This window comes from Linepithema humile, chromosome 1 (assembly GCF_040581485.1).
Source record: "Linepithema humile isolate Giens D197 chromosome 1, Lhum_UNIL_v1.0, whole genome shotgun sequence".
Classification (NCBI taxonomy): Eukaryota; Metazoa; Arthropoda; class Insecta; order Hymenoptera; family Formicidae; genus Linepithema; species Linepithema humile.
Window position 1 is genome coordinate 40,181,097 of NC_090128.1, and position 16,258 is coordinate 40,197,354.

At 42.7% G+C, this 16,258-nt stretch overlaps 1 protein-coding gene across 5 annotated transcripts in view; it reads right to left on the minus strand.

The window, feature by feature from the left end:
- LOC105677977 (neuroligin-1-like) overlaps positions 1–16,258 on the minus strand; it is a 200,330-nt gene that overhangs the window by 51,809 nt on the left and 132,263 nt on the right. For all 5 annotated transcript variants that reach the window (XM_067361303.1, XM_067361304.1, XM_067361306.1 and 2 more), the window contains one exon: positions 11,842–11,880. The gene's annotated coding sequence lies outside the window, so the exon portion shown is untranslated. The remainder of the gene's footprint in view (positions 1–11,841; positions 11,881–16,258) is intronic.

A 16,258-nucleotide genomic window follows, 5' to 3' on the forward strand; every position in this document is an offset into this window, starting at 1 on the left:
TACAAAGAATGCATTTTTACATGGACCATGAATATTTATCAAGGATATTAACGAGCCGGACGCGCGCGAAGGCGTTCCGATAAGTTTTGTCGCGTGTAAAAGCATTTTATCGCGAATATTTTCTCCGTTATACAGCTTAGATTCTGTCGGAAAATATCCGACGAGCTACGCGAATACTTTTGATTTGCGATGAAATAACTCGCGAACGGCGGCGTCGCCGCCGTCCTGCTTCGAGCGTAGCTCTTCGGGAGAAGAAACAAAGGAAAAGAAGAATAATGCGCGTAACAGTCGCGTCGTGCCTAAAGATTAATTCCTTTGTTAATGAACTCATTGGCATTCAAATATTTTGCGCGCGGGAAATGCGGCTTTCTTCGTATCTTGGAATCGTAACGGTTTTCGCGGCGGCAGTCCGCGAAAGCTTTCCTCGGCAGCTCTTTGTAATTCCCTCATTTCGCTACTTTAATGTAGTTGGGTTACATCAGAAAACCTCTCGGGTTCGCGCTCGCGCACGCCTATTTTCCCCGCGCAGGGAGCATAATTACGAAGAGGAGCAAGCGACTGAGACGCCGAAGCACCGCCGCCGCCGCCGCTGAACTTCCGGAAGAGAGGCCGCACTTTTTCGAAAGTACGTCGCCGCACGCGGAGAGAAGTTACTACCGTCGGGGCTTTGATGCTGGCGGAACGAAATGAATCTCATTAAAATCGTGCTGCTTTCCGCGCGCGCGCGCGCGGCTCGCACGAACCCGTTTCACGACCTTCCGGGGTGCGACGACCGAGTCGCGACGAGTGAAAAGACAGGTTTTAAGACAAGGGGGGTGGGCAAGGTAAGGCGAAGGGCGAGGAGAGGAAGAGACGAAGTACGGTCGGGAGTAAGCCGTGGAAGAAATCGTTAATTAACTCCGTCACGCTAAAAAGAAATCTCGCGCCGGTTAGCCGCCGCCGCCGACGACGACGACGACGACGACGACGACGACGAATCCGGAAGGTTCGCCGTTCCGTTCGGCGAATATCACGCCGGCAGGAGTTTAAATACTGGATAAATGGAGTTGCTGCAGCTACACGAAGGAGAAAGAGAGCTCGAGATGGTAGCCTGTCCTCTCGTATGGGCATCGGTTTAAGTAGGTTTGTCAAGTTAGATTGGTTAACTCCAGATTATCCGCTCTCCCCATTAATTAAGCTCGTTTATTATCGTCCCGAGAACGAGTTTATCCGAAACGGGATGCTCCCCGAGTCTTTCGTGTAGTTTAAAGCAACGATAAGATATACCGCGACTTATCTTTGTTAACGGTGTCTACTAATGTTATTTGTGGCTCGCGCAATAACGATATTCTGCGAAAAGGAACGTCGCGAAGTGTAAAATATTACTTGTGCGTTTAAGGGAACGTTTCGGTGATAAAACGCGATAAGAATTACAGCGCTCTCCTTTTTCGGGCTTTTACGATTCTTCAAAACATTGTCCAATCTGAGATTTCTTTGAACGCTCATCTAGATGAACGGTAAAAGAGAGTTCCAATATTGTTAAAAAAAATAAGAATCACAGACAAAGTGTGTCACAGATGAATCGCAGGAAAAGTGACGCCTTGGCAACCGGCGCGTAAACGGAGACGGATGCTTCAAAACTCTCCAGCGGCCGTCGCGTCATTCTGCCTTCTTTGTCGAAGCTCGATAAACATTGGCTTGTTTGACGGACCGGAGGAAAAGTTGCCAACCGGCAGAGAGAATCATCGTCCGCCGTGCCGTGGAGCGAGAAAGGATCGTACGAACGAGCGGCAAACGGCTTCCTGAAGTTTTCCCCTCTATTTTTCGCCCCCTTCCGTGACCGCCGCGCGGTACCAACCTCCGACACATCTGTCCCACTATTTATTTCTTCCAGCTTTCTAGTTCGTCGTTTCGTCGACCGGCATTCATTGTCCAGTCGCGAACTTTTCGAGCTTTCGCGCCGCGGCCCGTGCGGGAATCAGAAAGGACGGCGGTAGCTTTCGGGAGAAAGGAGCTTTCTGGCGCGACAGGGAGCACGATGAAACAAGGAGAACGGGACGACGGGGAGGAAGAGAGAGAAAGACGCGGAATGAAAGGAAGATTGATCGTGAGAATTCCAGGAACACACACCGCTTTTTGCCGAAATACGTGTAATACGTATTCGATGAATACACACATGACACTATTTGCGATCGCCGGCGATTGCTAGTCGCACGGGGAGTATTTACAGGATAAATATTGAATATCGAGCAAGACAGATTGACTAAAATCGCGGAAACAAATTTTTTCATTGTTTTCGAAACAGTCGTAAAAGGTCAATCACTTGTGCCCGGGCTTTCCGCGTTGATCCCTTCACCGGCAAAATTTCGGCGCGACGTATGCGCACCGCGCCGAAAATACCCGGCGAAAAATATTTAGCGTTAACGCACGGCGTTTTATATCCCATGGCGAGAGGTGGAAAGCTCGTTTTTCCATCATCCGCGCGAGCGGATCAAATATTTCCGGCGCAAAAGTAATTTCGCGGAAGACGTAAATTGATATTTCGCCGCGTGTTCACAAACGCGTTATCGCACGTATAATCACGTAATCGCATTCGTTAAGATGGCGCACGATCGGCCCGCAATTTCCCCCCCCCCCCCTCTCTCTCTCTCCCCCTTTCCGTCCGCGCGATCGTAATACGCGACGGCCGCATGCACACTTCATCCCCCGCCCGATATGAATTATTCTCGCGTTATTCAATTCCAACGTAATACATATTTAACGCCGCCTCCTCTCCCCACTCTGCGCTGGCCCTCTCCTATTTTGCCATCTCGTAGGACACGTCGTATAAATTATTCACGTGTGGAACCGTTTTTGAGCCCGTTCCCACCGTCCTGGCTGCTGTAAGAAGAAAGAATGCATATGCATATGCACGCACCGACACAATGTTACTCCTTTCCGCCGCTTTTCCGCGCCACGCCGTCGTATTTATATTCCGCGGGTATTATAGGTCCGGTTATGTACGTATGCGCACGTAGAGCGCTGACGCGAATACAGCGGCGGGCTTAGGTACGATCGCAATAGACTGGCTGAAGTATCGATGAACGGAAAAAAACGGAACGAACCGTCTTCAGACTGCGATATAATTTCAACATTTATATATATATATATATATTTTATAATAAAATATATATTCCGCTCAACTCTTTCTGCTCCTTGCGAATTAAAATGTCAAATTAAACGAATGGATTTTACACATTGAATTTATGCGAAAACAATTGTTTCGTAACTTGACTACTTTAAAATTTTTTTCGAAAATAAGAGAGAGGACCGAGGAACGTGGAAAATATTTCCGAATGTGAAAAATTCCGCTCATACCGCGCACTTTAAAACCCACCTACGCTATTCTCGAACGTATATCATATACCGCCGCGCACATAGGTAAACATACTTGCACGTATTCAATGTGCCGAGTATCGAACTCACTCACGCCGTCTCCCTTGCCACTTTCTATTCAGTAATCTCCGCGCCGCGCCCCCTTTATCCCCTTAAGATCTCGCTTCCTTTTTCGCGCGAGTTATTATCATGGAGTTCCGTTCTGCGCTAAATATTCCGTGGAAGAGGCTTTCCTATGTATCTCCCCCTTCCCCCCCCCCCCCCCCCCCTCCTCATCCAACGCTCGATGCGTTCCCGATCTCGATGGAGATATGTATGTATATTCGCTTGCGTATATATACGCGGGTTGGAAGAAGCCATTACCGCGTTAGCAATCCCAGCGAAATCTCGAGACGCCGTTGTTCTCGGAATGCCAGACTGCTCCCTTCCTTGCTTTCCCATCGGTTCGATTATCCGCGGATCCGGAAATCTGATACGGCTTATCTTGAAGTATCCTGCATCCACCGCCGGACAGCGGCGGGAACACACGTTTACAATCACGTCAGCCGGGGGATAAAACCAGAACCAGCGGAGAAATCAAGTCTACATTTTCCATTCGTTCAATTTGCGGACGGTAACAGGTTCGCCTTTAAACTTTTTCATCATTCATGCCAGGGTCGTAAATATACATGCGAGTTTTATCTACATCCGCCCGTAAAGAAGCGGTATCGGCAAGAACGCATGCCAGCATCTCGGCGATTACTCGCCGGAAACTCGCCGGGGCGAAATCGATTCCCCCGGCAAGTTGACCGGGATCTCATTTCTGAATCTTATTTTTTTTTCCCTTCCCACGTTTCTTGTTCCTGCCCAAGTATTCGTGCTAATAAATATTCCATCTCTTTCTCGGGCAGTGGCTCGGTCGATCCATTGTTTGTGGGCGCACCCACACCTGCAGCATTCGTGCGGTCCGAGAAACAGCATGGAGCGGTCTAAAGATGCGAATGATCCTCGCCCGGTACTTCACCGCGATCAATAAATACACGATGAGACTCTCGATGAAAGGGGCACTCGAAAGAAGAAATCTCTTCTACGACCTTAACATCGGCGGCGAATCTTTTCTCTCTCTCTCTCTCTCTCACGGTCATGCGCAAAAGCGCAAAACCGGAAACCACGCGCGCAAACACTGGCTCGAGCAACGATAATGAAATTAAATATCGACAATTAATGATTTTGTTATTGCGCTATCTCGCTAGCGTTAAAATGAAATATTATTTTAAAATAAATTTCCACGATATTGCAAATAAAATGTTGAAATTGCAAATCATTCGACGATATCACGAGCGAGATAAAAGCGATTTTATTTGTTCGGTTTAAAACTATCTAGCGCGTTCGCATAATATATTTCCGATCTTCTTACATAACCGCAAAATTCGAATCCAGATCGAAGAAGTGTTCTTCTATCATCTCGGGAATAACACGAGAAGTCATGATACTTGAGTTGCGACGCAATCTGGATCTCCGAGCCGATCGTGCTTTTACTTCCCATTTTACTTCCCTGTTCGCTTTCTCCCTCCGTGGCGCGGCGGAGTCGATCAATTTTATCTTCGTCCCGGCCCGATTGTCGGGTACGCAAGCATCGTCATTGGTTAGCCGGCGAATTTACTTCCCACGGCGCCTTTGTGCTCGCACCTCCACGGATAAAGGAGATCTTATCTCTCTTACGCCCCTCCTGCCGCCACTACGTCGCGATCAATGAATTCGTGATGAGACGATCGAGACGGCCGGGAGTTTCGAGAAATCTCACCGACGGGATCTTCGGAGGACGATGTGCCGCCGGCACGGGGCGATCAATGTTCGTCCGCGCGCTTCCTTCGATAGATCGGACTTCTTCGAGGACCCCTTCGGGATCGAATGGAAACGCTCCTTCAATCTTCTTCTAATATCGTTAATACAGTGGCCGCAATATCATCCCACCGCGGATTTTCTTTGTGTAATCTCCCGAGATTATAGGCACTGCTCGACGTCGCTTCGTCCAATTTCGTGTTGCTAATTGTTCCTTACTTTCACGCTCGAACAATGACATCTCCTCTCGATGAAGCCGTATACTTTTTATTCCTTAAATATTCTGCAAAGTAGGATTTATTTCATAAATATTTTTATAAATAAAAAAAATACTTTAAACTTTTTTAAAGCCCGTCCTGAAAGTTTTTTTCAAAGTTCTTATCTGACTGTAGTTATCGGACTGCCCGAACGGAAAGTTCGGCAAGAGTTTCGGGATAAAACTACATTTTGGGGAACAGTCCCCGAAGGATTAAACTAAAACTCCGCAGAGCGAGCGCTAAAGGGACGAGTTGCTGCTTTTGCGAGCCTACCGAGCGTGCTCGGAAAATTTGAGCGGTCTTGCATATCGCGTATCAGAAAAACCAATCTGCGTCGGAACGCATGAGCGAAATGGCAATTTTAACGATCTATCCGCGCGCTCTTTTTCCACGTGGGCTCTCGCGGGAACGATTCGGATTGTTGAACGCTCGTCGATTTATCCGCGGATCATAACGTCGAGATTGTGCGGTCTTATCATTTCCGCGGGATCCGTTGCTCCGCCGAGCTTGTCGTGCTTGGTTTACGTTTTCACATTTTATATATATATATCTATATACAGATGTACAGGGATCCGATAAGCGTTCTATCTCCCTTTCAACTTTCATACAACATCATCGATTGCCTCCGTCCGCTCTTTCATGGTTTCGATCCCGGTTATTCTTGCGGAATTTTACATTCTTTTTGATAAATGTGCTTCCTTGGTTGTCGAGTCTTCTCGTCATTGGCGAAGTTTACCTTCGGCAATTTCGTGTCTGCATCTAAAAAGGCCGGTCCACTGGATTGTACGCGGTTTTGAGCGCAGTCGCGCTATTACCGATATAATCAATGCCGACTGCGGCTTCAATAATATTAAACAGCTTCTATGTTGTGCAGGAAAGGCAGAAATATCTGTTATTATATCGCAGCGGAGCGATACAAAGCAATATGATTTATTACGCAACGATAGCTAATAACTACGCGCACCGTTTACTCTAAACGCGTACAACTTTCGATGAATAAATGTTACTTAGGCAAGAACACGATTTTTTTTTTAAGAATAATTTCCCCAAAAATTATTTTTACCAGCGAAATATTGAGATTAACGAGCGTCGATAATCTCTTCGCGCAGAACGAAGGATTTCGCTCACATTTGGACGCTTGCCGCAGTGCGAGCGAGGGCGTGAATTTGCGGGAAAGCGGTCGTCGTTCTCATTCGTTGTGACGCAAAACGATCGTACGTCGAACGGGAAATCGCGCATTTGCATTCTCTTTACAGGTACGTTTTCGACGTAACGGCGCGACGCGACGAATGCAATCTCGCGCGATAGCGTTCTCGTGTCGAGTGTCGGAACGCGGGTGCATCCTTATTTAGAATAAACGAGGATGGGGTAAACGCGGCGATCGCCGCCATTGCCGACCCGATTTCATTCGAAAGCGTTGTCGTAACTTGAAATTGCTCGTGACTGCGTCGTTTTGCACAAAGGCGTGTTTCCTTGGCCTGAAAAATCCAACCCGCGCCATCAAGTAATAAACATCAGTTGAGCAATGTTTCGAGATGACTTTCCTCCTCTTCGCTTTAGTATTTTTCTCATCTGTAATTTAATTACAGAAAACTCAGTTGCGCCGAGGAATAAATTAGAAAAGCTAATTAATATTAATAATTTCCGGGAACAGCAAATGTTCTACGTTTGGAAATACATAAGAGAACATCCAAACTTTGATAATAATTATTTTAAGAACTTTAACTATAAATCGTTTCTGCAAGAGGAACGATTTAATAATAAACGATCGCGAAAGCTTCTCTTTGCACTTTAATTCTCGATATCTATATTAGAAAAAGCCAATCTGATAAACTCATTGACGATTGCAACAAGCGTCGATTAATCAATGTTGCGAGATAGTTTTCTCCATCCTTTTTTTTTTGCTTCGGTATTGATTTGTCTCATCTGTAAATAGATCAGTTATATATATTGCAAAACAAAACGCGAAGTAGAAAGACGCGAAAAGCATTTTACCTCTTTCATAAATCATGAAAATTATTAATTTCTAGAGAAGAAAAAATTAATTATTTTTCAAATACTATATGTACATATAATGACTTTTAAATATAATAATAATCAATATAATTCATAACGCGGTTATGTAATATTCCACAATAGGCATCGCCGCACGCAATATTGATCGAGCATAGGGATCTCTTGAGGAAACACGCCCTAAGAGCTGACACCGCGAACGTAATTTCCTTTCGCTCGTTCGCCGCGAAATTCTCGCTTGTCGGCCGCCCTCGCTGTCGGGCAGATGAAAGGAAGATACCCGCTGCGACGAGATGAGAAGAGAGACAGAGGGAGAGATTTACTGCGCGACTACTACGCTCTTCGGCCCTTTTGGAGTAAATGGACACTTGTCCGAGAGCGACGTAAGCTCGCTCACCGAGGATGGAAAGGAGTACTTGCTTGCCGCGAAGACGTCGGTTTATCGCAATGGGGATGGTGGGGCGAGCGGACGGGAGCAGGGATAAAAGGGGCAGGAGAGGGATAAAAGGAGGACGATTAAAATAGAAATAAGTGCTCCACTTTGTGGACGTTAAGATTTATAAAGCTTCCCGCGGTTTTCCTTCTACCGTTTTCTCGGCAGAACGCGAAAAATCGCCTCAAATCTTCTTCGGCGATTGTGTGCCGAGGGAATTTTCTAATGAGAAGATTGTGGAAGTGTGTATTTTCGTAGCACTTTCTGCTACGAAACTCGTATCCCGCTGTTGTCGTATCTGGTACGCTGCACTTGGCGCGCATTGCACTGAGCAAATATTTAATTCCATATTTATTTAACGACACATATACCATTATCAAAAATATACTGAAATGTTTGTTTATTTATGTGTTTCGCCCGTTTCTATCATCGTCGCAAGAGATATATATATATATATATATATATATTTTTTTTATATCCGAAAATGCGCAACGGATGCATTTAAAAAAATCGGCTTTTTACCATCATAAACGGGCACTCTATAACTGTTACGCATTTATGAGATAGAAATGGCTGTACCATTGATTTCATCGTTTACATCGTTCATTCACAAATTAATTACACCGAATTCGGGTCGAATCCAGTCGCTATCTCACGTTACGTTCGCATCGGCAGAGGATTGTTAAGTTCATCATTATTCTGATTAATTTTGCATTACACTTCACGAATTCGCGTGCCGTTTATTTCGCACGCGTTACATCATACAGATCGTTTATATTTCGTTCTAGCCGCGGAAATCAAATCGCAGCAATTACATGGCTGAAGAGTACGTTACAAAAACACGACCCGTCTATTCCAGAGCGCACTGAAATAACATTTCGCAATAGATATAAAATAACCCACCGCGCAAGATCCGAAAGATACATATTTAACGGGAAAAAAATATCCCCTTGTCAATTTTTCCCGCACGTCAAATTCCTCAGTTATTCAACGCGTTTATCGGCCCCGATTAATAACGAAGCGGAACAGAGAAAGTCACTGCGACGATATCCGATTCTTCTTGAAAAATCGCCCCTATGACGAGAGGGATATTTCATTCGGACCCGACGTAATTCGATCCGGCGCGTTATACGGAAAAAAAAAGGAACATGGTCCATCGCGCTTGTTATACGTCCAGTGACATCGTTGCGAAGTGGCCATACGGTTATCGCGATAACAGAGAACGGCGATGATGGTCGCGGTGGCCGGCGTGATGCTGTGTACTTAATCAATATTGTTGATGTTGAACGGGAGGTAAAATTCATCCGCCGCATTTTCCATCGGCGGTGTGTTGTCTTATATCGGGTATCGGGCAAGTGACACGTTAAGCCGCGCCGGGCGCGTAAAAGAATAAATAAAGCGAGGAAATCGATGCGCCGATGGCTGCCGCTGCGACGATGAAAACGAGGGCGATGATCGAGGACGAGGGCGAGGTCGTCGCCATCGGACGGACGGATCGCTTCTACGCTGTGCGGCTGGAAGATATCGTTTACCGACGCGCGATCGGGTATATTAAGTGAATTAACGTCAGATCGAAGCCCGCCGGTAAACATTTGTCGAACGTATATCGAGCACGTCCGTGCGCGCGCGTACGGATTGAACCGCCGCGCGCGATCCTTAACGTTCGTCCGAGCGCGGCACGTACGTGCCGATATTTTTGTTGTAAAATATACAGCAATAAGTAATTTAATCTATGACGAATAAATGAAATTAGTTTCATGTATGGTATTTAATTTGCCCGGCGGCCTGATGTAATGCTGCAAATAATGCTGAAAAAATAACCGATGAAAAGGGGAGCCTGGTGTCGTTGCGCACACGATAATTGATTACATGTAATACGCGTATACGCGTATATGTTTCGCAAATGGATATCGAATTTTCACGAGAATCCCATTCGAAAGATCCGCCCGTAACAAGAAAGTGTATTCGATGTCTTTTGTCGAATGGAAGAACGTATCGGGATAACGTCATTAATTCGCGCCGACTCTCCTCTCAACCGCGCGCTTGTAAACACGATTGCGCACTTTTATCGCATGTTTTAGCGGCGACGTCTCACTCAATTACGATACCGAAAGAACCGGCACCCTACAGCGCGAAGGAGAAACTCGGGGACTCGAGATAGCGTAAATCCACCCCGTCGAAAGGGGAAGATAAAACCGGGAACGAAAGTTAAACGCTGCCGAGCGAGTAATAAAAGTAATGAAAACTATCTGATTGAAACAAGATATCGGCCCTCTCGCGTGGAAGATGGCGTGCAATGTGGCGGTGAGTGACCCTCAAGATTAAATCCCTGGGTCGAGAGTCGCTCGTAAAGTGTCTTATTTTTAAAACAATCTAGGACGGCGGTTTGCAGGAGTGGCAATAATGATAATATGACACGGAATGGAAAATCCTCTCGACCCGCGTCATCGTTTCGTCAATAATTCCCTTAATCGCGTCGCGCGCATTAAAACTTGGTCGTTTAAGCACGAGCAGTTCCGGTCGCATCGAAAGGAATATATTAATGCGGTACAATATTACGCTCTCGGGAATTTCTTGCGGGCAGGCGCAACTTGTCCTCTTAATAAATTCATATAAGAGCCTCATCGTTTTTAATTTGCCGCGCTGACGTAGAACGCCGGAGGATCGCTCACAGCATCCTGGGCGCTCTTAATACGAAGTGACAGCGAGAACGAATCTGGGACGCAACAGCCAATTTCATTTCCATCTCGTCCGAGTGAAGTGAGAAGCGCGGAGAGGAAAGGGCGAGGCCTCCCCGTCGCTTTCACACCGTTTACACGTCCGCTGAGCGGAAAGTTCGTAAGAAAGCTTCGCGAGCCGTATTAATGAGGAGTCGGAGGCTCGTTCGTTCTAGGGTCGGGGATAAAATAAAACGCGATGGAGGCGTAATTAGCCAGGCCGAGTCCTCTCTCGATCCGGAGATTCTCTTGCGACGCCCGGCCGAAGCGAGAAAAGCCGATATCCGAGAGCGGCCAATAATTCACGGGCCATTCCTTATTCAAATTCGCGCCAAAGTCCCGGTTTATATCACCGATATCCGTAGTAAGTGTACACTTCCTGCAGTTAAACGGAAAAATGCGCAAGAAAGTGCACTCGGGAACAATACAAGGACCATCAAACGAAAACACTTGTACAGCGATTTACTCTGTGTTCTTTTCGATGACTGGCAAAGCAGCAATTTCAATTTCTTAAGAGTGCTTTTAAACAAAATATCTCAACATCTTTTTTTTATTACAAAAACAAACTTTATTTAAAGATAATAAAAGATGATGATTTTAAAAATCGATCGTAATAAACGTAAAGTTAAAAGTCTTTCGTAATTATCTTTTTTTTAGTTTAAACTATAAATATTCATTGCATATCATAAATTATATAAACGTAATTAACAGCAAAATCATAAATTACAGAATTTATGGAATATATAGGATGTTTCAGACTAACCATATCACCCGTTAATACACACGCGCGGAAAAAATTTTATATCAAAAATTATTATGTACGCCGGTAGCCGCGGACCATGAAGAAATTATAAAAATTTTTACTATATTTTTTACATAATGACTATAGTAGCTAAACTCATAATCCCTTTTATAGTATCATACTAATTATTGATATAACATTTTCTCTGCGTAGTAGATTTCTCAGGTTATTTAGAAACATCGAAAATCTTTATACCAAAATGTCGATAGTTTCTAAATGAGAAATATTTAAAGTGTGCCAATCTCTTAGATTGTCAAAAATTCATGTGCTCAGGCACGTCTCATATTGATTTTTATATGAGATTTTTATATGAGAACTATATATACCTACCATATAAAATATCTAAGAAATCTGCTATTAATAAGATTTATCTTATATATTTCACATTATTTTCCAATCTATTCTTTCAATAATATTAAAATAAAACAAATTGAATTAACTTACCGGCACGATGCGCAGTAGCGGAGTTATTCACAAGTCGATCTGTAACATACAAATTAAATGTAAATTATAGCAGCACTTAAAATAATTATTTGATAAATTATGCATATTAAATTTTTATTCATCTTTTATCTAAATATTTACTTAAAAAATTATATATTTATCGAGAAAACCATAATTTTAAAAGTAATACGTTAAAAAATCTAATAATCTTAATAATTGAAAATTGCAAATCTTTTACTGAAAGATTTTATTTCAAAGTTTCTATGTGCGTTACATTATATAATATGTTACATACAATATTTTGCCAATAACAGATAACAAATAAATGATTACTTAAGTTGCTCCGTCAGCTCCTAATGCTCTTCCTGAACCTCTTCTTCCTCTCAGTTCTCCTTGTAGTTCTTTAAGACACTTACACACGTTCACAACGCGAATACAAAAATCACACAACATTTATATAAGTGACGCAAGCTCTCTTTTTGTCATATTAGAACAAAAAATAAAATTCGTATGAAAAATTATCACACATTCGACACTCTACCGCGTTCGTAACAAGTAACGATGGAAAGAGTAAAAAATTGAAAACTACGGAAAATAATAAGGAAAATAATAGTAATATTAGAGAAGATAACGTGTCGATACGAAACGATCTGCCTCGTACAAGCTGCCATCGTGCGAATAATAAGAGTGCAATAAACATATTAGAGGAAAAATCGTGCCGATTCCGATTTCGATTATACGCATCTCGTATAGAGCAGAGCATTATCCTCTCCAATAGTACTATCCTTATTATTTTCCGTAGTTTTCGATTTTACCCTTTACATTGTTACTTGTTACGGACGTAGCGAGTGTCGACACGTTATCCAGTCCAATAATACTATCCTTATTATTTTCCGTAGTTTTCGATTTCACTCTTTTCGTCGTTACTTGTTACGAATGTAACAGAGTGTCGAACGTGTCATCCGTGAGATAATATTCGAGTTTTACTTTGTCCAAATGACAAGGTACGCGTCGGGAGTGCCATTTAAAATAAAGTGCGATTTTTGTATTCACTTCGCGAACGCGTGTAAGTGTCTTGAAAAACTGTAAATAGGACTGAGAAAAGAAAGAGACTCAGAAAGAGCATCGAACGCTGACGGAGCAACTTTAGAGCGAGTGATCATTTATTTGCTATCTGTTATTTGCAAAATATTGCACGTAAAATATTATGTAATGTAACGCACGTAGAAACTTTGAAATAAAATCTTTCTGTAAAAAATTTTTGCAATTTTTAACATTTGATTGTTATGCGATTATTATATAATTATTAAATACAAATATACAATCCTTTTATTACACATTTGCATAAAAGATAAATAAAAGTTTAATGTGCGTAATAATTATTTGTCAAATAATTCTAATGGTTTTTAAAATAATTATTTGTCAAATAAGATTTTTCATATGATAAGAATATAAAGATCAATATACCTGAGCGCGTGAAATTTTAACAATCTGAAAGATTGGTCAACTTTAAATACTTCCCATTTAAAAACTATTGCAGCCTCGACATTTTGGTATAAAGATTTTCGTTTTCAGCAATCAAATGACCTCAAATGACCTCAGCAATCTGTTATTAATGAGTGATACGGTTGGTTTAAGCCACCCTATGTAAAATTTTCGAAATTATGTTGATTTTCAATCACATCAAATATTGCAAATAATTCGTCATTGTACATAAATTAAATTAGTTATTAAATAATTAAAAATATATATACTCATTACACATATTTACGGCAGTAATAAATATGTGAAATATTTTCGCTTGTTGATACAAATTTATTTGTCAATATAAATCCGATTAGTTAAATCAACAATATACGCAATACGGTCTCTCTTGACTTTGCGATGTCTCGCAAAATTTATTGACGGGACATTCTGACTTGTTAAAATCACATGCAAAATCGTAGCGTGATGTTTATCGCTGAATTTCTGTCGCTACGTGGATAATAGCCTGTTATAGTTACTCGAGTAAAGTTTATATTTACAAAATATAGCTTTTATTTTTCGAACCGTTCGACAGCGAAATACAATTTCAGCGAACTCCGCCCAACGTTGTTGTTTTGTAAAAACATCACGCACAAAGAAAACCGGATTAACCGGAAAAATATGGAAACATGGTGCGATTAAATTAATGTGTTTGAAAATGTCTGTGTAACACCAAACATGTTTTCCATATGCGGTTATGGCGCTTAACATATAGACTACAAAATAATGTAACCGAGATCATTTCTCATAACTGTCACACTCTCCACATTCTCATTGTAACGGGCGAATGCACTTTTTCGCATTCACTTCGCCCCGACGCAATTAAATATATTATCTATTCTCATTACTGCGCTTGTACGCGCGGTATTTTTTTATTGCATGACGTATCTCTTTCAGTTTGCTCTTCCGCTCTTCCGGTTTTTCACCTCTGCTTTACAAATATCGCAGACGATCCTCTCTATTCAATATCCAAACTTCTGAAAAAGCATCCGACTACGACGGAGTTAAATCTCGGATCGACCGCGCGAGAGATTTGTTCTACCCGCCCCTTCATTAATTCATTCGGGTCTGTCGATTGAGCGGATAAAGTGCCGCGTTAGCGACGTCGCGGAAAAAAACTTCGCGCGTCGCGTCCATGATTCACATTTATTACGCTTTTTGCGCGGTCCTACGGCTCGCCGATAAACCAGCAGTGGCGGCGCGGACGCAATTTTGTTTGCATTCGCGCTCGCGAGATTAATAAGTCACGTTACTCGATTATCGGCCGTCGGGAAAAACACCCGAGGCTTTTAAATAAAAAAAAAAAGGAGAGAGAGAGAGAAAAAAAGAAGAAAAAAAAGGTTCAAAAACCGCTGACGCTCGCCGACGGCATTTTGCCACAATCCGGTCACGTTCTGCAACCTTGTGCCGCTCTTTTCCACTATCCCATCAGCCGAGCCTTCTATTTCTTTTTGCGCCGACCAATTTACGAAGCGGCAGATTCGTCGCTGCAATTGCAAGCCCTGCCTCGTCCTGCCCTGCGCTGCGCCGGCTCACATCGGCTCCGCGGAAAAGGCAAGGGAGAGAAAATGTTTTCCGCGAGTCGTAAAAGGGAGAATTAAATATTTAGATAAGACCGCGGCACACATCACGCCGGCTCTTGAGAGAGCGATGGTGCGTGGATTCACGCTACCTCGGTGTCAATAAGAATGTTGTGTGCCCACAAATCTCATATTAAAAAGAGAATATTCCAGAGGGAAAATATTGAAAGCGTATATCCAAGTGAGTTTTACCTTCGCCTCTTCGATTTTCTTATTTCTGAATGTCAGTTTATATTAATAATAGAAAAATCTTTCTCTCATCCGAAATATGTAAATCCGAATATAAATATGTGAATCCTTATTTTCATCCAGGTCAAATATCTATCGAAGCTCTCCCATCTTTAAAGTTGTTGGACCTTGAGAGCCGACGTGATAATTCGTTTGCCTTCTCAGCCTCGTCTAGGGTCTTCTCAGCCAGCGAAACGAGTTTGCGTATTTCGAATTACGCAAAATTTATTTTATTTCGTCGCGCCGTTCTTTCGCTCGCTTTTTTACTCTCGAAAAAGCGCTCGTGTTTATAATCGAATAATTTCACAGCAGAATAAATTATAAAGATAAAGTACGTGATTTTGCTGAAAGTAGACGATGAATTAAAGCATATGAAAAATAGCGTTTGCGGTGAAAATCCCTCATTAATAGCATCGAGGAGACGATATCAACGCGCTCGGTTCTTTGTAATAGATATTTTTCGCTTCAGAAATAATGAGATGTTACAGATCTCCGGCTATCGGAAATTTTTTCTAAGGAAATATTCAGAATTGAAATATACAATAATTTTACATTAAAATACAAAATGTAAAATATGTGTTGCATAATACATGTGACTACATATCTTTCTTGAAATAAAAAAAAAAAAAAAAAAAAAAAAATGTCAAAAATGCATAGCAGAAATCACGAGAAAGATACCTGGTAGATCTCTTAAACACGACATACGGTTGAATCCTGTTCGACAAGCGGCCACCTCTTCATCTGATCATAAATAATCTACGGTTGAACCAGAATCGAATGTCAATGCGCAGCACGTAACCGGAGCGCGATTATCGTGAGTCGCGTGGCGTTATGCCCAATCGCTTAAGTGTACGCCGGCCATCAAGGGGACCAAGTACGTAAATTCCTGGTGCGTACACCAGCCGCCACCATTACACGCTAATCCCATTACAGGCGAGTGCGCCAATTATTATCGTATCCACTCGAAATCTGATCGTGTTCGAACGTCTACCTTCTCGCTCTCCCTCTCCGCCCCTCTCTCTTTCGCCGAGAGAGGACCGACGACGGAGCAACGTAATTATACTCTCCATATCGACGATTGAATC